The 24,061-nt window shown below is 38.3% G+C and overlaps 1 long non-coding RNA gene across 3 annotated transcripts in view; it reads left to right on the top strand.

Moving 5' to 3' along the window:
* Positions 1 to 24,061, top strand: part of LOC117197675 (uncharacterized) — a 51,105-nt gene that overhangs the window by 15,499 nt on the left and 11,545 nt on the right. For 2 of the 3 annotated variants that reach the window (XR_007478930.1, XR_004478442.2), the window contains exons 2-5: positions 290 to 387; positions 14,582 to 15,412; positions 19,367 to 19,500; positions 20,271 to 20,333. This is a non-coding gene — a long non-coding RNA (uncharacterized LOC117197675). The remainder of the gene's footprint in view (positions 1 to 289; positions 388 to 14,581; positions 15,413 to 19,366; positions 19,501 to 20,270; positions 20,334 to 24,061) is intronic. The other variant, XR_004478443.2, reaches the window with a different exon arrangement.

Below are 24,061 nucleotides of genomic sequence, written 5' to 3' on the forward strand. Positions count from 1 at the left end.
GCTCTTAGTGTAGGAACAGTGGGCAAAATGTACATTCCAAGGACAGGGAAGAGATGAGGAGCTTCTTATTGCCCAGGTCAACTAGCAGTCACGTCCTCTAGATGACCTCCTTCAAGAGTGTCCCCTCTCCAAGTTTGTATGTAACAATCCTTACCCCCATGGTGATGGTATTAGGAGGTGGGGACTTGGGGAGGTGCTTAGGTCATGAGGGTGGAATCCTCAGGAATGGAATTAGTGCCCTTATAAAAGAGACTCCAGAAACCTAACTTGTCTTCTTCTGCCATGTGAGGATACAATGAGAAGTTGGCAGTCTACAACCAGAAGAGGGTCCTCACCAGAACCCAACCATGCTGGCACCTTGATCTTGGACATGCAGCCACCAGAACTGTGAGCAATAAATTTCTGCTGATTATAAGCCTTCCAGTGTGTGGCATTTTGTTATAACAGCCCGAACTAAGACAGCCTTCATGCTAGAATGTAAAATTGTTCATTTGGTATAGAAGTGGTTAAATGCACAACACATACTGGGAGCTGACTACATAGGTTCAAATTCCAGCTCTGACTTTGTATGTGATCTTGGTCAAACTACTAAACCTCTCTGTACTTCTGTTTCCTCATTTTTTAAAAGGAGGTAATGATAGTACTTATCTGAAAGGGTTATCGTAAGGATTAATGAGTTAATATATGTCATGTATTAGGCCATCAAGGAATATTATTTATATATATATATTATTTAATGTATATATAGAGAGGTGGAGGGAAGACTGGAAGGAATTATATTAAAATGCTCACAGCAACTATGCTGAGCTTGTTAGGTAAGCGTGATTTTCCTTTTCTTTTCTCCATTCTCCATGAGGTGGTTCTATTATCTCTATAACTTACCAAGCATAATAACAGTCAAGTCTCCAGTGCAATGCAAAACCAAGCATTTTCATCAAGGGATATGAGAAACCATCATGAGCATTGGGGTAGGAGGTGGGGATGGAAAGAAGGCAAATGTACCAAGGAATCTTTGCAAATGTAAAATCTTATATTCAAATATAAAATATGAATATAAGATTCATAACATTCACTTATATAACACCTGTATGCCCAAGCTTATCAGCTGCTCCCGGACCACAAGAGCATATGAAGGTTGGGAAGAGCTGCTCCGAGGCCATCTCCCTTCACCTTTCTATCTCCCATGGGAGGCTATCGTGAGACCATTTCTCATCACTTCTGATGAGGTACGGGGCTTTCTGCCATGCCCTCCTCAGACTAGAGCTGCAGAATATAAAACTGCTTGGCTACAGTCTAGAATCAGTTTCTCAGGGACAGGGTACCCCACAACTCACACTGTATCCATCAAGCCCCTTTATTTTCAGGGTTATCCATTTTGGAGTGTGGGACAAGGATCACGGGGAGCTGGCACCTTTGCACTATTCTTCTTTGCAGCATGTATGCACTGTCTAAATCGAAAAGAGGCTCATTGTAGCTTTACCAGTCAGGTCACTCAGGTTTTGGCCTTAGCCTTGCCCTATCTTGTAATAAGACAGATAAAGTTGTGAATAAGACAGATAAAGTTCCTGCTCTCATGAAGTTTACATTCTATTGGGGTGACAGACCACGAATTAACTGAACAGGCACAATAATTAAGAGAACTCTATATTATACAATAGAAGATGATGTAGATTATGGAAAGCAGAAAAAAGTAAAAGGTTCAAGGGATCAGCATTTTAAGGTAGGGAGGGAGATAGCCATACTGAATCGTCAACAAGGTACCCCTAATTGAGAACATTAGATGTGAGCAAAGACTTGGAAGGGTCAAGGGTGTTAATCAAAAATCCTGTTTTAAGACTTGGCTTTTCATCAAGGGATATGGGGAACCATTGCAGAGTTTGTGTTTTTAACCTATCTGTTGTAAAATAAAAGATACAGAAAATAAATGTACACCTTATTATTACAAATTATTATGAGACCTGTACACTTTTAACCACCTTCCAAGTCAACAAGGAAATATGTCAGTCTCCTCAGAAGCCCTTTCATGGGCTCTGTCCCAATCAGAGTCCCCTGCCTCTGTCCAAATGTAACCACCTCCTGACTTTTCTATTAATCACTCATTTGGTTTCTCTGTGTTTTATCACCCAAGTTTGCATCTTATCTCTAGTCACTAATAGTTTAATCTTAATACTTCCTTTAAGTCTCTGTTAACCCGCAAGTCTCCTCCATCCCTTTATTTCCCTTATAGTTTGTCTGTTGACGTACTTGGTCAGCTTGACCTACAGTTTTTCTTGTGCTGGATTTTATTAATCATTACGTGACTTTGAGCAGAGAAGTGACATGATCTGACTTAAATTTTGTAAGGATCACACTGCCTATTGTTTGAGATTGTAGGAGGGCAAGGATAAAAGCAACGAGAACTCTTGGAAGCTACAGCAGAAGTTCATGAGACATGATGTGGTTTAAACCATCATGAGAGAGGTGAGAGAGTCAAGAGGTAGTTGGATTCAGGCTATATTTTGAAGGTACAGTAGCCAACAGGATTTCCTTATAATGGAGTGTGAAAGAAAGAGAGGAATCAAGAATGACTCAAAATACTTTTTTAACTGCTTTAGTAAGATATAATTTACATACTATGCTAAATAATTTACCCATCTGTAGTGTAAAGTTCAGTGCTTGTTAGCATATTTCAAGAGCTGTGCAACCATCACCGCAATCTAATTTTAGAACATTTCCATCAAAGAGAAACCCTGAACGCATTAGTATCATCCCCTGTTCCTGCCGAACCCTCATCCTTCCAGATCCTGGCAACCAATGTTTTTTTTGGTTTGTTTTTTAATGCCTCTATCGTTTGCCTATTCTAGATATTTCATATGAACAGAATCATACAAAATGTGGTTTTTGTGAATGGCTTCTTTCACTTAGCATAATGTTTTCCAGGGTCACCCAAGTTGTAGCATGTATCAGTACTTCATTCCTTTTTATTGTCAAATCATATTTTATTGTATGGATATGCCATATATTGCATATCCATTCATCAGTTGATTGACTTTCAGGTTGTTTTCATTTATGGCTATGAAAAATGCTGATATGAGCATTTGTGCACAAGTTTTTGTACAAACATATGTTTTTGATTCTCCTGGGTATACATCTAGGAGTTTCATATGGTAGCCTCATATGGAAACTCTATGTTTAACCTATTGAGGAACCACTGGGCGGTTTTCCAAAGTGGTTGCAACACTTTACATTCCCACCAGCAATGTATGAAGGTTCCAATTTCTCTACATCCTCACCAACACTTGTTACAATTATAGCTATCCTGTGGATGTGAGCCACATCTCATTGCAGTTTTTATTTGAATTTCCCTAATGACTAATCATGTTGAAAATCTTTTCGTGTGCTTATTGGCGTTTGTGTGTCTTCTTTGGAAAAATGTCTATTCACACTCTGTTCATTTCTTAATTGGGTTGTCTTTTTATTGTTGAGTTGTAAGAGTTATTTATATATTCAGATGCATGTCCCTTGGTAGCTTTATGTTTTGTAAATATTTTCTCTCCATCTACAGGTTGTCTTTTTTTTTTTTTTTGCAGTATGCGGGCCTCTCACTGTTGTGGCCTCTCCCGTTGCGTAGCACAGGCTCCGGACGCTCAGGCCCAGCGGCCATGGCTCATGGGCCCAGCCGCTCCGTGGCATGTGGGATCCCCCCAGACCGGGACATGAACCCATGTCCCCTGCATCAGCAGGCGGACTCTCAACCACTGAGCCACCGGGGAAGCCCTACAGGTTGTCTTTTCACTTTCTTGGCAGTGTCCTTTGAAGTACAACCGTTTTTATTCTGATGAAGTCCAATTTATCTGTTTTTTTCTTTTGTGGCTTGTACTTTTGGTGGTATTTCTACGAAACTATCATCTAACCCAAGGTCATGAAGATTTACTCTTATATTTTATCTAGTTTTATAGTTTTAAAGGTGTATAGTTTACACCTCTTATATTTAGGTCTATCATCCATTTTGAGTTGATTTTTGTGTATGGTGGAAAGTAGGAATCCATTTGGACCATTCAATTTTCTATCTTTTGCAGGTGGATATCCAGTTGTTCTAGGACTATTTGTTGAAAAGCCTATTCTTTCTTCATTGATTTTTTTGCCCTTGTTGAAAATCAATTGACCATAAATGTGAGCCTATCTCTCGACTCTAAGTTGTATTCCATTGATTTCTATGTCTATCTTTATGCCAGTACCACACTATCTTGACTACTGTAGCTTTGTAGTAAGTTTGGAAATTGGACAGTGTGAGTTCTTCAACTTTGTTCTTTTTTGGCTTTTTTTGTTTGTTTGCTTTGTTTTGTTTTGTTTTGCCACACTGTGTGGCAAGTGGGATCTTACTTCCCTGACGAGGGATTGAACCCATGCCCCCTGCAATGGAAGTGCAGAGTCTTAACCACTGGACCACCAGGGAAGTCCCAAATTTGTTCTTCTTTTTGAAGATTGTCCTAGCTATCCTGGATCTCTTGTGCTTCCATACGGATTCTAAGACCAGCTTGTCTACTTCTGCAAAGAAGATAGCTGAAATTTTGATAGGGATCGCATTGAATCTGTAGATCAATGTGAGTAGTATTGCCATCTTAGCATATTAAATTTTAAAGTTCATCAATACAGAATGTCTTTTCATTTTAAAAAATTTCTTTCCGGGCTTCCCTGGTGGTGCAGTAGTTGAGAGTCCGCCTGCCGATGCAGGGGACACGGGTTCGTGCCCCGGTCTGGGAGGATCCCACGTGCCACGGAGCGGCTGGGCCCCTGAGCCATCGCCGCTGAGCCTGCGCGTCCGGAGCCTGTGCTCCGCAACGGGAGAGGCCACAACAGTGAGAGGCCCGCGTAAAAAAAAAAAAAAAAGGTGAACTCTATAGTGTGTGAATCATATCTCAATAAAGCTGTTACTTTAAAAAAATTGTTTAAAAAAAAAAATTTCTTTCCACAATGTTTTATAGTTTTCAGAATAAAGTCTTGAACTTCTTTTGTTAAATTTATTTCTAGGTATTTTCTTCTTTTTGATGCTATTGTAAATGGAATTTCTTTTCCTTCTACTTTTTTAAAATGAAATACATGTGCATAGACTGTCAAAGGCCTGATGATTCAGAGTTGCAGTTGTAAATGGGATTATTAATTTCATTTTTGGATTTTTCATTGCTAGTGTATAACAATGCAAATGAATTTCGTATATTGAGCTTGTATATCCTGCCACATTGTTAAATCTGTTTATTAATTCTAATAGTTTTTAGTGTATTCTTGAGGATTTTTTAAGTACTGGATCATGTAATCTGCAAATAGAAATATTTTTACTTCTTCCTTTCCAATACGGGTACCTTTAATTTCTTTTTCTTGACTAACTGCCTTGGCTAGAACCTCCAGTACAATGTTGAATAGAAGTCACAAGAGCAGATATCCTTGTCTTGTTCTTGATCTTAGGGAGAAAGCATCAGTCATTTTCTATTAAGTATGATGTTAGCTGTGGGTTTTTCATAGGTATTCTTTGTCTAGTTGAGGAAAATTCCTAGTTTTTTGAGTGTTTTTAATCATGAAGCAGTGTTGGATCTTGTCAAATGCTTTTTCTGAATTTATTGAAATGGTAGGTATTTTTGTCCTTTATTCTATTAATACATTGACATTTGGATGTTAAACAAACCTGTGGTCCTGAGATAAATGCCATTTGAGCGTGGTTTTATATGTTGCTGGGTTCAGTTCTATTATTAACCTGGGGATTTTTGTGCCAAGTTTTTTGGTTTTTTTCCTTTTGAAGTTTTGTCTGGTTTTGTTATCAGGGTGATACTGTCCTCATGGAATGTTGGAAAGTGTTCCCTCCTCTTCTATTTTTTGAAAGAGTTTAAATGTTTGGTAGAATTCACTTATGAAGCAAAGTGAATAGGCTTATTCAAATTTTCTATTTCTTCTCCACTCAGTTTCATTAGCTTATGTCTTTCTAGGATTTTTTTTCCATTTTACCTAAGTGATCTAATTGGTTGACATATGGTTGCTTACTGTAACCTCTTATAATCCTTTTTCCCTTATAAGTTCAGTAGTAGTATCTCCTCTTTCATTCCTGATTTTAATAATTTGAGTCTTATCTCATTCTTTTTCCTGGTCAGTGAAGTTAGAGGTTTATCAATTTTGTTGATCTTTTCAAAGAAAAAACTTTTGGTTTTGTTGATTTCTCTATCACTTTTCTATTCTCCATTTTATTTGCTTACACTTTAATCTTTATTGTTTCTTTTCTTCTGTTTGTTTAAATTTAGTTTTCTCTTCCTAGTTTCTTTCAGGTAGAGTTTATTGGTTTGAGATTTTTCTTTTTCTTTTTAATATTGACATTTGCAACTATACATTTCCCTCTAAGTGTTTCTTTAGTTGAATCCCATGAGTTTTATGATGTGTTTCATTTCCATTCCTCTCAAAGTACGTTCTAATTTTCTTTGTAAGTTTTCTTTGATCTATTGTTTATTTAAGAGAATGCTGCTTTATGGCCACATGTTTGTGAATTTCCCAAATTCCCTCTGGTTGTTTATTTCTAAAGTCATTGCAGTGTGGATAGAGAACATACATTGTATAATTTTAATTCTTTTGAAGTTATTGAGACTTGTTTTATGGTCTCAGACATGGTCTATCCTGGAGAATGCTTCATGTACACTTGAGGAGTATGTGTTTTCTGCTGTCATTGGATGAAGTATTCTATATATGTCTGTTAGAACTAGTTGGTTTTATTGTTTTTCAACTCTTCTATTTCTTCGTTGATCTTCTGTCTACTTGTTCTGTTACTGAAGTGGGGCATTAGATTTTTTTCAACTGTTATTGTTGAATTGTTTATTTCTCCTTTCAGTTTTGTCTGGTTTTGCTTCCTGTATTTTGGGACTCTGTTGTTAGGTACACACATGATTACAATAGATTCTTACATAACACAATCTATCTTCTTGATAGACTGACAATTTTATTATTATTGACAATTTTATCATTATAAGATGTCCTTTTCCTCCCCTCTAGTAGCAATTCTTGTCTTAATGTCCATTTTGTCTGATATTAGTATAGCCACTCCAGCTCTCTTTTGTTTACTGTTTGCATGGTGCGTCTTTTTAATCTTTTTTTTTTTGCGGTATGTGGGCCTCTCACTTTTGTGGCCTCTCCCATTGTGGAGCACAGGCTCCGGACGTGCAGGCTCAGTGACGATGGCTCATGGGCCTAGCCACTCTGTGGCATGTGGGATCATCCCAGACCGGGGCACGAACCCATGTCCCATGCATCAGCAGGCGGACTCTCAACGAATGCACCACCAAGGAAGCCCTTTAATCTTTTTACTTTTAATCTATTTGTGTCTTTGTATCTGAAGTGGATCTTTTACAGACAGCATACAGTCATATCATTTTAAATGTATTCTGCAATATCTGCCTATTGATTGGAGTGTTTAATCCATTTACATTTAGTGCAATTTTGCTATTTTTGTGTTATTTGTGCCATTTTGCTATTTTTTAAATATTTCATATGCCTTTTTGTTCTTCTGTTCTCAATTACCACCTTCTTTTGTGTTAAATAAATTTTTACTAGTGTATTATTTTAATTCCCTTGGTTTCTTTTGTTTTATTTTTGCAGTACGTGGGCCTCTCACTGTTGTGGCCTCTCCCATTGCGGAGCGCAGGCTCCGGACGCACAGGCTCAGCAGCCATGGCTCACGGGCCTAGCCGTTCCGCAGTATGTGGGATCTTCCCGGACTGGGGCACGAACCCATGTCCCCTGCATCGGCAGGCGGACTCTCAACCACTGCGCCACCACGGAAGCTCCCCTTGTTATTTTTTTACTACATATATTTTTTCAGTTATTTTCTTAGTGGTTGCCCTGAGAATTAAAATTAGAATCTTAATATAATTCAGTAGTAGAGTTTCAAATATATACAGAAAAAAAAAATGATAGAATTAAGAGGATAAATAGACAAATATACAATCATATTTGGGGACTTTAACACCCTCTCATAGCAATTAATTGAATAAGTAGACAAGAACCAGCAAAGATATTGAAGAGTTGGACAACAAATTGACATGATGAACATTTCTAGAACATTCCTCCAAATAGTAGCAGAATATACATATTTTTCAAGTGTACCTAGGATATTCACCAAGACAGTCCATATTCTAGATTATAAAACAAATCTCAGCAAATGTAAAGGGATTGAAATTACTAAAATATGTTCTCCACCATAGAGAATTATATTAGAAATAAATAACATGATATTTGGAAAATACCCTAATATTTAGAAATTAAATTACATACTTCTTTAAAAACTCATGGGTTAAATTAAAATAATCATAAGAGAAATCAGAATATATTTTGAATGGAACAAAAATTTTTAAATAATATATCAAAATCTGTGATATGCAGCTATCAGTGCAAATTTCAGTGGGATATTTATAGCATCAAATGCCCTTTCTAGGGGGAAAAAACGGTTTCAAAACAATATTCCAGGCTATACATTAAGTAACTAGAAAAAGAGTAAATCAACCCAAAGCATGTAGAAGGAAAGAAAGAATAAAGATAAAAGCATAAATCAATGAAATAGAAAACAGGAAAACAATAGGGAAAATCAAAGAAACCAAAAACTTGTTCTTTCAAAATATCAGCAAAATAAATAACCCTCCAGTCTGACTGACAGAGAACATATTAAGGATGAAAGAGAGGCTATCACAACATATCCTATAACATTAAGAGGATAATAATATTATGACCTTGATGCCAATAAATTTGATAAGTTAGATGAAATGCATAAATTACTCAAAAGATACAAACTTCCATAGATTACTTAAGAAGAAATATATAATCTGTATAAGGGTATATCTATTAAGGAATCAGAATTCATTGTTAAAAACCTTTCCCAAAGAAACTCTAAGATCAGATGGTTTTATTGGTAAAATCTCCTAAACTCCTAAGGAAGAAATAAAACCAATTATTCATAAACACCTTCAAAAAATAGAAGAGAAATGATCATGTCTGAAGTCATTTATTAAGGTCAGAATTACCCTGATAGCCAAAACCAGAAAAATATTATAAGAATATTACAGACCAAGGCAACATAAAATCCTCAGGAAAATTTTAGCAAAGCAAATCCAGAATATATAAAAAGATAATATATTATGATCAAATTGGGTTTATCCCAGGTATGTAAGTTTGGCTCAACATTCTTCTTTAAAAATCAATGAATCAATCAATTAATAAGCTGAAAATGAAAAACCATGTGATCATACCAATAGACATAGAAAAATGATTTAATAAAATTATTTTTAAAAAGCTCAGCAAACTAACAGAAGGAAATTTCTTCAGCTTGATGAAAGGTATCTACTAAATACTCTCAGACAACTTAATTTTGAATGACTAAGAGTTTCTGTAAAATTGGTTTCATTTCTTCCTTAAATGTTAGGTAAATTTCAACAGCAAAACCAAGTAAGCATGGAGGGTTTTTGTGTGTGTAGAAAGATTTTTAATAATTATTTCAAAAAATTTAATAGATATAGGAATATGGCAAAAATATTTACTCTCACTTCTTCTAGCTAACATTTTACTGGAGATACAAAACAGTGAAAAAGATATAAATGATATGCAGATTGGAAAGAAAGAAAGCTATCTTTATTTGCAGACAACATAATTATGTGTGTAAAAAATCCCAAAGAATCTACAAAAAAGCCAGTAAGACTAACAACTGAGTTTAACAAGGTCATAAGATGCAAGGTCAACATATAAAAATCAATTTTATTTTTATGTACTAGCAAAAACAAATGAAAATTGAAATTAAAGCATGATACAATTTATGGTAACATCGAAAAGCATGAAATATTTAGAGATATATCAAACAAAATACATGCAAAATTTGTATGCTGCAAATTACAAAACATTTCTGAGAAAAATTAAACACAATCTCAAATAAAGGCAGAGCTGTACCATGTTCATGGATCAGAAGATTTATTATTATTACAATATCAGTTCCTTTTAATTTGACCTATAGATTCAATGCAATCCCAATCAGAATCCCAGGAGGCTATTTTTTATACAAAATGACAATCTGATTCTAAATTGTATAAGTAGTAAAGGATCTAGAATTACTGAAACAATTTTAGAATAAAGAACCAAATTGGAGGACTCACAATACCTAATTTCAAGACTTACTATTAAGCTATAGTAATTAAAATAATTTCTTCTGGGCATAAAGATAAACATATGAAAAAAAAAAGAACAGAAACAGACATATATCTATGGAAAATTAATTTTTGACAAAGATGCCAAAGTAATTTGTAAGGAAAGAATAGCCTTTTCAGTCAACGGTGCAGAAACTATTGGACCTCCATATGCAAAATCATTGAATTTCTACTCTTATTTTATCATTTACAAAAAATTAATTTTGAGTGGATCAGAGACATAAATATCAGAGTTATAATAATAAAAATTTTAGAGGAAAATGTAAGAGATTTTTGTGATGCTGAGTTACACAAAGATTTCTTAGATATGACACAAAAAACAAAAATTATTAAAAAATTGATAAATTTTTTATAATCAAAATTAAAAGCTTCGGGCTTACCTGGTGGTGCAGTGGTTAAGAATCCACCTGCCAATGCAAGGGACATGGGTTCGAGCCCTGGTCCGGGGAGATCCCACATGCCACAGAGCAACAAAGCCCGTGTGCCACAACTACTGAGCCTGAACTCTAGAAACCCGAGCCACAGCTACTGAGCCCATGCATCTAGAGCCTGTACTCCGGAACAAGGGAAGCCACTGAAATGAGAAGCCCATGCACCACAGCGAAGAGTAATCCCTGCTCACCGCAACTAGAGAAAGCCCGCGTACAGCAACAAAGACCCAACGCAGCCAAAAATAAATAAATAAAATAAATAAATTTATAAAAAGAAAAAATTAAAAGTTTTTCTCTTTGAAAGAGAATGCTAGTAAAAATGCAAGCCATCGACTGGAAGGAATATTTGCAAAGAACTGCAAATGTAAATGTTTGTGTAGGCTTTCTTCATAATTGCCCCAAACAGGAAACAATCCAAATGTCCATTTACTGGTTAATGGATAAACAAATTTTGGTACATCCGCACACTTAAACCCTACTCAGCAATGTAAAGGAACAAGCTAATGATACATGCAGCAAAACAGATAAATCTCAAAAGCATTGTGCAAAGAGAAACACTGTACACATAAGGTTGTAGGACTGCAGGAATCCATTTATATGACGTTCTGGAAAAGGCAAAAATATAGGGACAAATATCAGAACAGTGGTCACTAAGGGTGAGGATGGGGAAAAGGGGTTGAATGTGAAGGGACACAAAAGACCTTTTGAAGTAATGGATATGTTATATATTTTAGATTGTGATGGTGGCTATGTGACTATTTACGTTTGTCAAAACTCATGGAAATGTGTACTTTAAAGGGTGAATTTTACAGTATGTAAATTATATTTCAATATACCTGAGCAAAAGAAAAATAAAGAGAATGGTAAGAGAGGAACTGTAGACATCACAAAAAGAGACAAGTCTCTCAAGGAGTTTTGCTGAAAATGAGAGCATGAAATGGGACATTTGCTGGCAGGGGAAGTAAAATCACAGTGAAGTGAAGCTTTTAAATTTTATCTTACAACTTTTTTTTTTTTTTTTTTGCGGTACGCGGGCCTCTCACTGTTGTGGCCTCTCCCATTGCGGAGCACAGGCTCCGGACGCGCAGGCTCAGCGGCCATGGCTCACGGGCCCAGCCGCTCCGCGGCATGTGGGATCTTCCCGGACCAGGGCACGAACCCGTGTCCCCTGCATCGGCAGGCGGACTCTCAACCACTGCGCTACCAGGGAAGCCCCTTGCAACTATTTTTGGATGATGGAAGCAAGAGCAGTGAGTTTGTTCATTGATGAGAATAGTCCAATAATGAGGGAAAGGAATTAATGGAACAGTGTCCCTGAATTTGTGCACACAGTTGGAGCCATGGCCGCTGAGCCTGCGCGTCCGGAGCCTGTGCTCCGCAACGGGAGAGGCCACAACAGTGAGAGGCCCGCGTACCACAAAAAAAAAAAAAAAAAAATGAGGCATGGATTATCAACAGAAGTTCAGCCCATGGCTTTTGAACCTACCTATCCTGCATCCTGTCTCTCTAGACGGCATTTATCACACTAATGCCTTTCCCTCTCCCCTAAAAACCTGTTTTTTCTCTTTATCCAGTATCCCCACCTCAGTAAGTGCCACGATCATTGGAATTTTCTTTGTTTCCTCCCTTTATCTCCACCCCCTGTTGCTTCCATCTTCAGGTTATCAGGAAGTCCTCTTTGTCCTTTCTTCAAGACATCTCAGGGGACTGACTCCTTTTCATCTCTATTTCCCATTACCTTAATCAAGACCATGACCACCATCTTTTACTTGGATTACTGCAATGGCTTCCGTAATTATCTCTCTGCTTAAGCTCCCTGCATGCGTGGAATCTATTATTCATCATAGCATACAAAATTCTATCTGACCTGAATCTTGCCTATTTCTCAAACCTCATGTCATACACTCTCCCCTTGCTTACTCTTGTCTGGCTGCACTGATCTCCTTTCATTTCTTTGAACATCACACACACTTTCTGCTCTTTCTGGCTCCAAGTATTTTCTCTGGCCCTTTGTGTAGAATGCTCCTCCATCTGCTCCTTAAATGGCTGGCTCTTTCTCATCTTTTAAGATCCCTGCATAGTTGCCACCTCCACAGAAACGTCTTCCCTGGCTACTTTATTTAAAGGGCATTCCCTAACCCAATTCTCATTGTGTTTATAATAGTCTAATCTCTTGTGTTTTGCTCCTGTTCCTACAATTTTTTTAGTTTATTTCTCCACTAGACTGAATATACAAATGGACAATAGCCACACCATCATAAAAATAGAACTTTGACTCACAAGCTGCAGCAACCTGCCCAGTAAACCAGCCCCCTTATCTACAATAAACAATCCAGGAAACCAGCCTGCTTTAAGTCAGACTTGCGGGAAGCCAGATTGCTACTTCCAATGACAATCCAGGGAGCTAAACAATATTTCTGTGACAATGGGCCCCAAATGCTGATTGATTAATAACTGACAGCTTCTCTAATTTTTTTTTTTTTTTTGGCTGTATTGGGTCTTCGTTGTTGCACGCAGGCTTTCTCTAGTTGCAGCGAGCAGGGGCTACTCTTCGTTGCAGAGTGCGGGCTTCTTATTGTGGTGGCTTCTCTTGTTGCGGAGCACAGGCGCTAGGAGCATGGGCTTCCGTAGCTGCAGCACGCGGGCTCAGTAGCTGTGGCTCGCAGGCTCTAGAGTGCAGTCTCATTAGTGGTGCACAGCCTTAGTTGCTCTGCGACATGTGGGATCTTCCAGGACCAGGGCTTGAACCTGTGTCTCCTGCATTGGCAGGCAGATTCTTAACCACTGTGCCACCAGGGAAGTCCCAGCTTCTCTAATTTTTAAGTCCCTTCTAACATAGGACTAATCAAAGGAAGCCAAATATGCACCCCTAACCAATTATATAGGATGCCCTGCTTCTAGTTTGTGTGCCTATAGCTTCCCCATGCTAACAGCCTCCAATCAGGCCATACATGAAGTCTTCCTTTCTTTCCACTCTAAAGCTTTCCCACTTCCCTACCAGCCTTTGAGTTTCTGCCAAAATGCAGCTACTCCCTTGCTCTAGCAAGCTCAGGATAAATAGCCTTCACTTTTTTCATTTGATCTTTGTTTATTTCCATAAGACTATAAAGAGAAATGGACCATGCCTTGCTTACAATTGTATCACCAAGGCAACAAATAAGTGAATGAATGAATGGAAGACTAAAATCATTAGTTGGGTAGTCAATCGTTCCCCATTCTGGCTTCAAACTTATTCCTTGCTATAGCCACTCTTACATCATCCAAGCTCACTTTCTCAACCAAATCACATACTTTCTTTTCTATAATACAACTGAAGTTTCTTCTTCTCCATGAAACCTTATTTTGATTACCTGAGCCCTTACTTACGCTCCCTTCCCTTCATATAGCACACACCACCCCATTTGGTTTTTAATTTCTCTCAGTTCATAAGGGGTCTACTCTTCTGGGATTGATGGCTGAATATTTTGGTACCATTCGTGATGTCTAGCACAAGCTATGATACAAAAAATAATGATAATAACAACAGACTCTTGTAACAATGCTGAGGAAGATAGACTGCTACTATTCTCATTTTACATATGAGGAAACTGAGGCACAGAGAGACCAATTCTCTTGCCTAAAGTAATAAATTAGTAAAAAGTAGAGCTGAGGTTTGAATTCAGTTCTGCCCAACTTATATTGTGTATATGTCAAGCTACAGACTGTATGAACTACTTTTCATATACTGTGCACATATTAGGTCCTCAATAAATGTTGCTGAAATTAATGAAATAACCAAGTTCAAAAGTTTCATAAACAAAATGGAAAAACGAACAGAACTCTTCAGGATGGTTCCAAAAAGTTCAATGGAGCAAGGGACATGGTGACTAGATGAGATCAAGTACTGACTCCAAATTCTGCATTCTAACTGTAAGCCTCCTGCTGTGATTCTAAGGCAAGTCCTTTCTTCTCCAGGTTTCTTCACCCATCTCATGCTGTGTTGGTACTTCCACCTGCCTTGAGGCTGTTTCCCAAGGCAGAATCAAACAGTGGCTGTAGGATATTTGGTGATAGCATTAACAGTTCTCTCCTTGGTGAGCATATTAAAATCAATTCAACTATCCTTTCTGAAGAATAGAGCTGGGTGCTAAGGAGAATGCCATCACCAGGCAGGCTCTGTGCATGCCCTGTAACAGTTCGTGATAAGGAAACATGGAATTCAATTCAATGAAGACACAGAAAGGAAACACGGAATTCAATTCAATGAAGACACAGACCTTCCCCCACCTGCTGCATCAAAGTTGGAATTAATCACTATTTCATGTGATATAGATTCCTATATAATTTTGAATGTACATTGAGTAAAAGGATTGGAAAGATCTTTTTGGCTGGCTAAACATGAGGTGTTCTAATACTATTGTACCTGCAAAGTTGTCAAGAATTTATTTCAGAGAAGATTTGAAAGCGTTTGCAAAGTCGTGTTGTATTAAACAGATATAAATGTAGTCTTTGTTTAGGAACGTTTCTTTGAAGGGGTCTGGGTAACATCCTACCTGTCCTGGAAGCATGGAAAATTGTGATATGTGCTAACTATAATCAATGGAATCTGTGAGATTACCAAAGCACCTGGTACAAGGAAATTCTCCAGGGACAACCAACTCTGGACAATGCCCCTCACTCTCTCAGCCTTAATGTGTCAGCAGCAAGCCTTGCTTTATATGACATTCTGAAGGAAACGGACGGATGTGTCATCATTGAATCACTGAGAACTATAGCCCCAGCATGATCTCAACTATGAAAATACAGGTAAATATATAACATACATAACCTATACAGGTATTTGCATGCATTCACACCAAATTGTTAAGGAAAAAAACCCCAGAATTCTGCCACATGTAATTCATATATATATATATATATATATATATATATATAAAGAATATATTCTTTTCCAGATTCTTTTCCATTATAAGCCATTATAATATACTGAATATAGTTCCCTGTTCTATACAGTAAATCCTTATTGTTTATCTATTGTATATATAGTGGTGGATATCTATTAATCCCATACTGGGTACATGTAGCTTTAGTTTTCCTTATTCAGACTTTTCTGTATTTTTTGAATTTTCTATAATGAGCACGAATTACTTTTAACATTAGAAAAAAAATTGTTTACCATATTTAAATGTATTGTCACAGAAAGGGCAATTTCCTTCTAGGAGTAGCTTCTGAGAAATAGTCTCTTACTCATAAAGTTTTTAAAACTGGTAGATTAAATATACTGGGTGTGTAAGAGACACCTAGTATATTTGTTTCATTTAATACCTGACCAACAGCTCCTAGTTTAAGGCATATTGAAAAGCTGACAGTAATTATTTATTAAAAAGGAGCAGCAAGTTACCACTTATGATTGGAAAATGTTGTCACAGAGTTTTGCAGTGCAGAACAATCCCTCCTATGTGTCTATTGCTTTCTCTGTACCCGTGTACGGTTGACAGTCTCAGTCTCTGTCTCTGTCTCTCTTTCTGTCTCTGTCCCTGTTTCTCTCTCTCTCTCTCTCTGTCTCTCTTGCAGCCCTGCAGTTGGAGGTAAGGAGGAGCCAAGAAGGACCTGAAACTCCTCTGCACACATTTCAGTAACAGCCCATGTGGGAGAGCAGATACAGGGCTGATTGCTTAAATAAAAGTACCCTACCCAGAAGCTGTTAGAAACTGTCAGATCTTGAGGGGATATCATTGAGAAGGGCTTTTGATACTAAGCTGGGCTAAGTCCCAAAGCTTTATCTCATTGTTATTACATACCAAAAGATGTGTTAGCAAAAAGAATTTTAATCAATGTCTGGTATAAGGTCAGGATTAGCCTAAGTGACAGTTACTGATGGTAAAAGGCAGCAAGAAAAACACCAATTATAATTAAAATAGTCATTGAAACTTAGATTTTTTAAATAAACTTAGAAACTATCCAGCCCCCAAATTTTATTTACAGATGAATAAAGGTCAAAGAAAGCCCAAACAAGTTATATTTTAACTGAAGTTACACAACTTATTTTGGCAGAGCTGGCTCTGTACTGAGATTTTGAATATTCTGGTCTTTAGCCATTTAGCTTCCTATCTTCAAGTTAATATTTCTTATAAAAAGGTTGGCATCACAAGGATAATTTTTAATGATTTTTCTGTTGACATTTATTTAGAGCCAATAATTGCTGTTTTAATTTAAAAAATTTATAATCTGTGGGGGAAAAAACACAATGGAAAATAAATGGTTATAATCTGAATTTCACTTAATGAATATTCCCTGTATTGTTTAGATCATAAGACCCCCAAAGGACCAAGGTACTCAATGTCATCTAAGAGCAGAACAATCAATTTATCAAGTTTTGTTTCTATTGATTCATGAATAACCCACTTGAAATTCAAATTTACAAACTGTTAACCTCATCTTCACAAACACGTTTGACACTGGAGTTTAGAGTTTGGGAAAAAGAGTGACTGTTTTATTTGGCAGATTAAGAGAGTTGCAGAGAAGAGATTTGTTGTTTTCTTTGGCGGAAATTAAGAGAGTCCTCTTCCAGAGTTCAATGGCAATGCATGGAATTATTTCCTAAGCTTTAGGGCCTCATCTGAGGGAAATTCTGAGTTCTCAAAATTTTACTTTGCTGAGCTTAATACTGATATAACTGTCCATTGGGCAAACTGGGGAAAGAAATGGAGCAGCAGAGTGTGTGTGTGTGTGTGTGTGTGTATTGTAGGGGTAGGGGTAGGGGTAGTGGCTTCAGTTTCATTGCCTTCTCCTTTCAGCCACACCTCTTTTCTTTGGCATTACGTGGTCACATGCCAAACCAGGTTTGGCCATTTTTCATTTTTTTTTGGTGGAGTGGGAACAGAAAGAGTCATTTCCTGTTGGTTTGGCTCTGAAAACAGTCCTGGTAGAAGCTTGGTACAGTTCTTAGAATCCTGGGCTCCAAAATACCTACTTAACACCTTTGCCATGTTCTTGTGGTCACTGATTACGTTTGGAAGAGTGAAGCAGGGGAGAAAGAAGAACCTGGCGGGAGTAGCCTTGGCTACCTGGCTAGTCTCACACCTCTCGGTCAGAGAAAGTGCCCCTGTTCTCTGGCACCCAGTGGTATGTTGGGTTGCCAATGTTAAAAAATGCCTTCACCTTTCTAGTTGTTTGGACTCAAGGGTATTCCCAGAACATCTTATGATGAGGAAAATAAAAATAGTCACCATTGTAACCAGTATAGGAAAAAAACAACACCTCCTTCCTTACCAACGGATGAGAAGTTTATGTGTAGTTTTCCTAGCTTTAGAATACTTTCCATATTTCTCTTCCTAGCTACTGGAGCACAGAAGTCTAATTCTGTCAGTAATGTATGAAGTTAAACCCCATAGTGGGGGTTTCCAGGGGACTAGGACATTCTTAGAAATCAAATCCAAGAATCATAGAATATTAGTCTTGAGAGGGACCCAGCAGCTGATTAACTCTAATGGGAAGAAACCAAACTGAGGCTGCTGGAGGTCAATGGCCCACTTAAGGTCACGTGACTTTTTAAGGCAAACCAAGACTTCAGCTGAACTCTCCACACTTCTGGTTTGGTGCTCTAGTAACCACAACGTATAATTTTGGGGAAAATACTAATACCATTTATGTAAAAACTCATATTTTTCTGACACTTCCAGGTTGACCAGAACCCTGTACTGCTGCCCTGACTTGTTTGTTAGTCAATAAACTGGAAGCATAGATGCAGATCAGGGCATGTCAGGTGAACCAGTTTAACCTGAAGACATTAAAAAATCATTCTGCAGAAGTAGAGAAAAATCAAATGATTAAGCCTTCACCACAAGTTCTAACACATCATGCTTATCTGTGTTTTCCCTTGTTGAAATGTTCTATCATCTAAGACAGGTCTGTCTTGGCTGGAGAGCTAATCAGAGCCCGTTGAGCAGTTAGCTGTTAGGAGGAGCTCATGTGGTCAGCGTCTTAGGGGCTGGGTAATGAATACCACGGAAACCTCTCCCAGCAGGCATCTCAAGAGATTATGTGTGGATAAATGCTTTGTGGGAAATTATTATTCTCTCTCAGTCTCCTAATGGGCTGGTGCAAGTGTAGACAGGGAGCAGATCTTTGGTGGCAGTGTCCCTAGCAGCTGGCATAGCAGGCTTGCAATAAACTTGTTGAAGGAGTGAATAAACCACTGATTTCACCACAGTATACACATATAACAGTCAGGCAAAGAACAAAAGAGGTGAGAGGACAGAGCGATTTTAAAGGAAGATGATCTCTTTTGATCCAGAATGAAGATATACTGAAAATGGCTACTTATGGAATAAGCACTGGTTCTAGCTCCTCGTTTAGAAATTCAAGTGGGCATTTCTCCAAATAATTCCTTAGGTTTCACTGATGATCCCTCTGAGCCTTGGTATCTTCATCTGAAAAGTGAGATTGATACAGCACCTACATCCTGGGGGTGCTGTAAGTGAGGGAACCTATATAAACCACTAAGAATGTCTTGGGTTTGTAGTAAATACTAACTAAACATTATTATATAAACTTTCTGTCTTAGCAGCCTTGCATATAAAATAGTGAAAGGAATAGTTCCTACCTCATAGTTTTAAGGTACAGATGAAGTACTGATAACAGAAGCTAATATTTGAGTGCTTCCTATAGACTAAACATTATTCAAGGCATTTTGCATTCATTATTAATCCATTATAAACAACCTGACGAATCAGATACCTTATTATCTCCATACTGTAGATTAGAAAATTGAGGTTCAGATCGGATAAGCACCTGCTCACACGCAGCTAGTAAATAGTGGAGCCAGGATTGGAACCCAAGTAATTAATTCAAGAGCATCAACCAGAAGGCTATGCTGCTTCTCACAAATACAGGTAAAGGATTTAGCACAGTGTCTGGCACGTATTACGTGCTGATTTATTATATATCAATAAATGTTGCTGAATAAACACTGATGGATATAGCTTTTTATCATACTTAGTTAGCTGAATGAATTATGTGCTTATTTACATTTTTAATTGTGACTATGGTAGCGTTAGGAAATACTACAGCTATTGTCTCTAGTTTTGGAGAGAAAAGCACTAGCTTTGCAAAAACTCTTATTCGTGATGATCACAATGGAATCACATCACACATGATTTAACCCATAGGAATTCGACTACTGATGGTGGGCAAAAATATTAAAATACTGTGTGACATTGTAAAAGCAAATTTTGCATACATAATTTTTATTATGTACTGTAAGTTGCTGAATGCATTATACATTTATACATACATATTAAGATATAGAGTTGTAAGCACAAAACCAAGTACACGGTACTTTGGGGAGACCTGAAAGTATTTTCGAGGGGAATTTTGAATACCTGTGAGTTTCACCTTACATACTACCTTTGGAACCTGACTTCTGTGCAAGGTGAGGGTGCCCTTGCTCCACACAGCATGATATTGGTCATGAGTAGACGTGAATGGAGAGTGAGGAGACCAGTAGCAACTCTTCCCACTATTAATAATAGCAAGTCATTGATAATATTTAGTTCTCTCAGTGTACCAGGAGCCATGTTAAGCACTCAACATGGATAATCTCATTTAATGCTCATAAAAATCCTATAAAGTAGATATAAGAGAGATCATCCTTCTTTTACAGATGAGGGGAGTGAGGCACAGAGGTAATGGAAGGTGCCATTATGGAAAGCCTATTACACAGCAGGTACGGACCTTATCTCTAATTTTCATCATAACCCTGCAAGGTAGGTAATTATTCTCCTTTTATAGGCAAGAAAATAGAGGCTCACGGGGTTAGGTAACTTGCCCAAGGTCACACAGCTGGTAAGTGACTGAGGGAGGATTGGAGCCCAAATTTTGTGCTCATTGCACCACACAGCCCTCTTTAGGGAGGAAGCAGCTCTCTGCAAGAAGATGCATTTTCAACTGCTTTCAGTTATCCAGTGAGCATAGCGAGACACTGGCTTTACCAGCGATAATGATGATAGTTTGATCTCCCTCTGTTTGTCTCCTTGCCTATATTTTAGTTGGTGCCGCATGGGATTTTATGAAGATTGTCATAAAAGTTTGTAAACTGCTTTGACCTCTTTGAAAACAAGACACAAAGTAAACTCCTAGCTGACCATGGCTTTGACCCTAATGCAAGACATAATTTATTTGCCTGAAGTTTTGGAAATTACTACACAATGAGGAGGTGGCTTCTTTCATGCTATTCTTCTCGGTAAACTTGCTTTCTGCTCAAAAAGCCCTGAGGTAGACAGAGAAATGGGAAATAGTCTTTTCTTTCTCAATAGGAGGCTCTACCAACTGGTTGCAAAAGCCAGAACGTGAATCCTTCTTTTTTCTATCCCTTTTGTCCTGTTCATCAATAAAAGGCCTCTACCTCTAGAACATTCACATCCTTCCACTTAGTGTCATCCTGTAATTCAAGACATCGTCATGTCTTACCTGGAGGGTGACTTAAATTTTCCTGGTTTGTCTGAGACTTTTCAGGTTTTAGTGCTGCAAGTTCCACCCCCAGGGAATCCCTCAGCTGCAGGCAAACCAGGATGTTTGACTTCTCAACTGACCTGGTCTTCTCTAGTCGTGTCCTAACAGGTCTCCCACTTCCCCTGTGTGCTTGTCTTTAATTCTCTCTCCACCCAGTAGCCCACAGAAAGCCCTTGACATCATGTGTTACTGTGTCATCCTTTCTACTTAAAATCCTACCTTCTGAAGAAAATTCAAACTCCTTACCTTGGATTACAAGGCACTGCATGACTTGGGCCTTTGCTATTTCTCCAACCTCCTCCTCCTTCACTGTGATGTCATTGTCATTTCCTGCCAAGCTCTTCTCCTCCCCAGCACCTTTGCCGCTGCTGTTCCCTTTGCCTGGAATGTCCTTTCTCTGACTCTTTGTGTGTCCACAATTTGTCATCATGTAGATGTGTGATGATTTGATTAACGTCTTCCTCTGAGAATGAAAGCTCCTTGACTTCCCGGTTCATCGTTTAATCCCCAGTACCTAGCACTGGGGCTGACACCTAATAAAGTCATGTGAAATATTCACAGAATGAATTAATGAATGAGCAAAAGAATAGATGAATGAATAAGAATAATCTGAAAGGCCAGGGTTGCCAGGGAACAGTGAGGCTGGAGACAGAGGCCAGAGCATGAAGAGCTTCATGGTCATGTCAAGGAGTTGGGACGTTGTCCCAAGTACAGTGGGGGAACTTCTGAGAGGTTTTGAGCCAGGGAGTGACATAACTCCATATACATATTGAAAAACTGAGGGTTGGAGAGGTGAGTAGGGGGCCACTCAACAAAAAAGCCCTTTAACCCTGGGCAGCTGCAGGAATTAGGGTGTGTGTTTTCGATGGGGCTTGTAGCGCCAACTCAGTATTATTGTTCCCTTGTTTAATTTTCTGGAAACAATCGGCCAATTATGAATCAAAGGCTTCCATAGCTCTGGCCCATAACTAATTGTGTTTTTAAAATGTGTGCAATCACGAATCAGAGATAATGTAAAGGGCCTAATTAATGTCAAGATTGGCTTCCAATAGGAGCAAGTCACTTGTGCCATTTTTCCAAGGTTGAATTTCATAGTGTATTGCATTGGGCTCACATTCAGGGGAGCCGTGGCCTCTGTCCACTCTGAGTACCTTGTAGCCAGAGTTCATTACATGGATGTGGGTGGATAAGCAGGCACAGGGGACAAGCAAGTGTTTCCATCCACAGTAAATATGGAAGAGTTGGAGAGCTGCCACAGAAATAGCACTGGACTAGAGATAAAGAAGCATAGCTCATGACACCTGAGTTGGGATCAAATAGCTCAGAATTCTAAGAAATCAATTGAAATTGTTGAAGAGCTGTGCAATCTTGAACAGGTGACACAAGTTCTCTGAAACTTGCTTTCCTTATCTGTAAAATTGAATGGACTGTTCTATAATCTCCTAGTTGTAAGTTATTTTTCCCTCCTTCGCATTATTTTTTTTAATGTGTATAGTAAATTACCACTCTTTTTACATAATAACCAGGACACTCAAGGCAGGACACCACCTTCCTTCCTTTCCGTTATACATCTTCATCTGCTCATCCCACCAGCATTTCAGAATCACTACATCTCACACTGAACCTACCTACCACTCTCCCTCTGAACCCTGTTCCTCACTTCATTAAAGGTACTGCCACTGAAATATCATTTTCAACATTCGCCTTTGAAAACTGCCCCCTGCATCCAAGTAGTTTCCAAGATGCTCTGAGTTCACCCCTACGATGTCTCTCATCCTCCTGGCTTCTCTCTTTCCACTGCCTTGATCTTTGCCCATTATTTACTTTTAACACTTTATTATGGAAAATCTCAAACACCTACAAAATAAACAGGATAATGTAATGAATATCTATGTAACTGTCACTCAGCTCCTACAATTACCAATATTATGCCATCTTCCATCCCCTAATCAATTATTATTATTATGCTACAATTAGTTTTAAGCAAAATTTTTTTTCTAAAGCAAAATTTGCACAGCACAAATCTTCGCTGTACAAATTTGTCAAGTGGAGACATCCACTTAACCCAGGCTTCCATTATGATGCAGAACATTTTCTACCCCCCAGTTTCTCTGTGTCCCTGCCCAATCTCTCCCCTCCCCCAAAGCAACCTCGGTTCCGATTTTCTGATCTTAGATTAGTTTGGCTGTTCTAGAAATTCTTAAAAATGGAATCATACACTCTATCCTCATTTGTGTCCGGCTTTTTTCCACTGAAGATAACGTCTGTGAGATTCCTGCATGTTGTTTTGTTCACTTTTTTTTTCATGTTTAAATATTGATGTCCATTGGATGTATAAGTTTGTTTATCCATTCTACTATCATGGACATTTATTTGGGTTATTTCTATTTTGGGCCATTGTGAATAAAATTACTATGAATGTTTCTGTACAGTTTTTTAATGAACCTATGTTTTCATTTCTATCTGATACATCCTAGGTGTAAAATTTCTGAGTCTCTACGTTAGATTTTGTCTGGATGGCTGCAAACTTCTCCTTGCTTCCATGCCTGCCACCTGCTGTCAGCTCTCAAATTCAGACATTAAGCCATATATGCCTTTTCCTAAAGCAGAGCTCTGTCCATGTCAAAAATCTACCCAGGAAGCTCCAGTGGTCCCCATTGTTTTCAGAGTGAAGTCAAACCTGCCTCGCCAGGCATTCAAGACTCCCCACAACTCAGTCTCAACTTTCTTTCCCAATAGTTATTTCCTGTGTCTTCCTGATGCTCTCTGGGGGCTGACAACCTAGTCGCCTTGATATTAGGCTCCTGTAGGATGGTTGCCTAGACAGCACCATCTTACTTAACCTACGGCAATCCTGGCTCTCAGTGGACGGGAACACACTTGCTGGATGGGTTAGTCAATGCTGCCTTGTGTGGCACTCATACCTCTAACCACAGACCCAAG

The sequence above is a fragment of the Orcinus orca genome, chromosome 8 (assembly GCF_937001465.1).
Source record: "Orcinus orca chromosome 8, mOrcOrc1.1, whole genome shotgun sequence".
NCBI lineage: Eukaryota > Metazoa > Chordata > Mammalia > Artiodactyla > Delphinidae > Orcinus > Orcinus orca.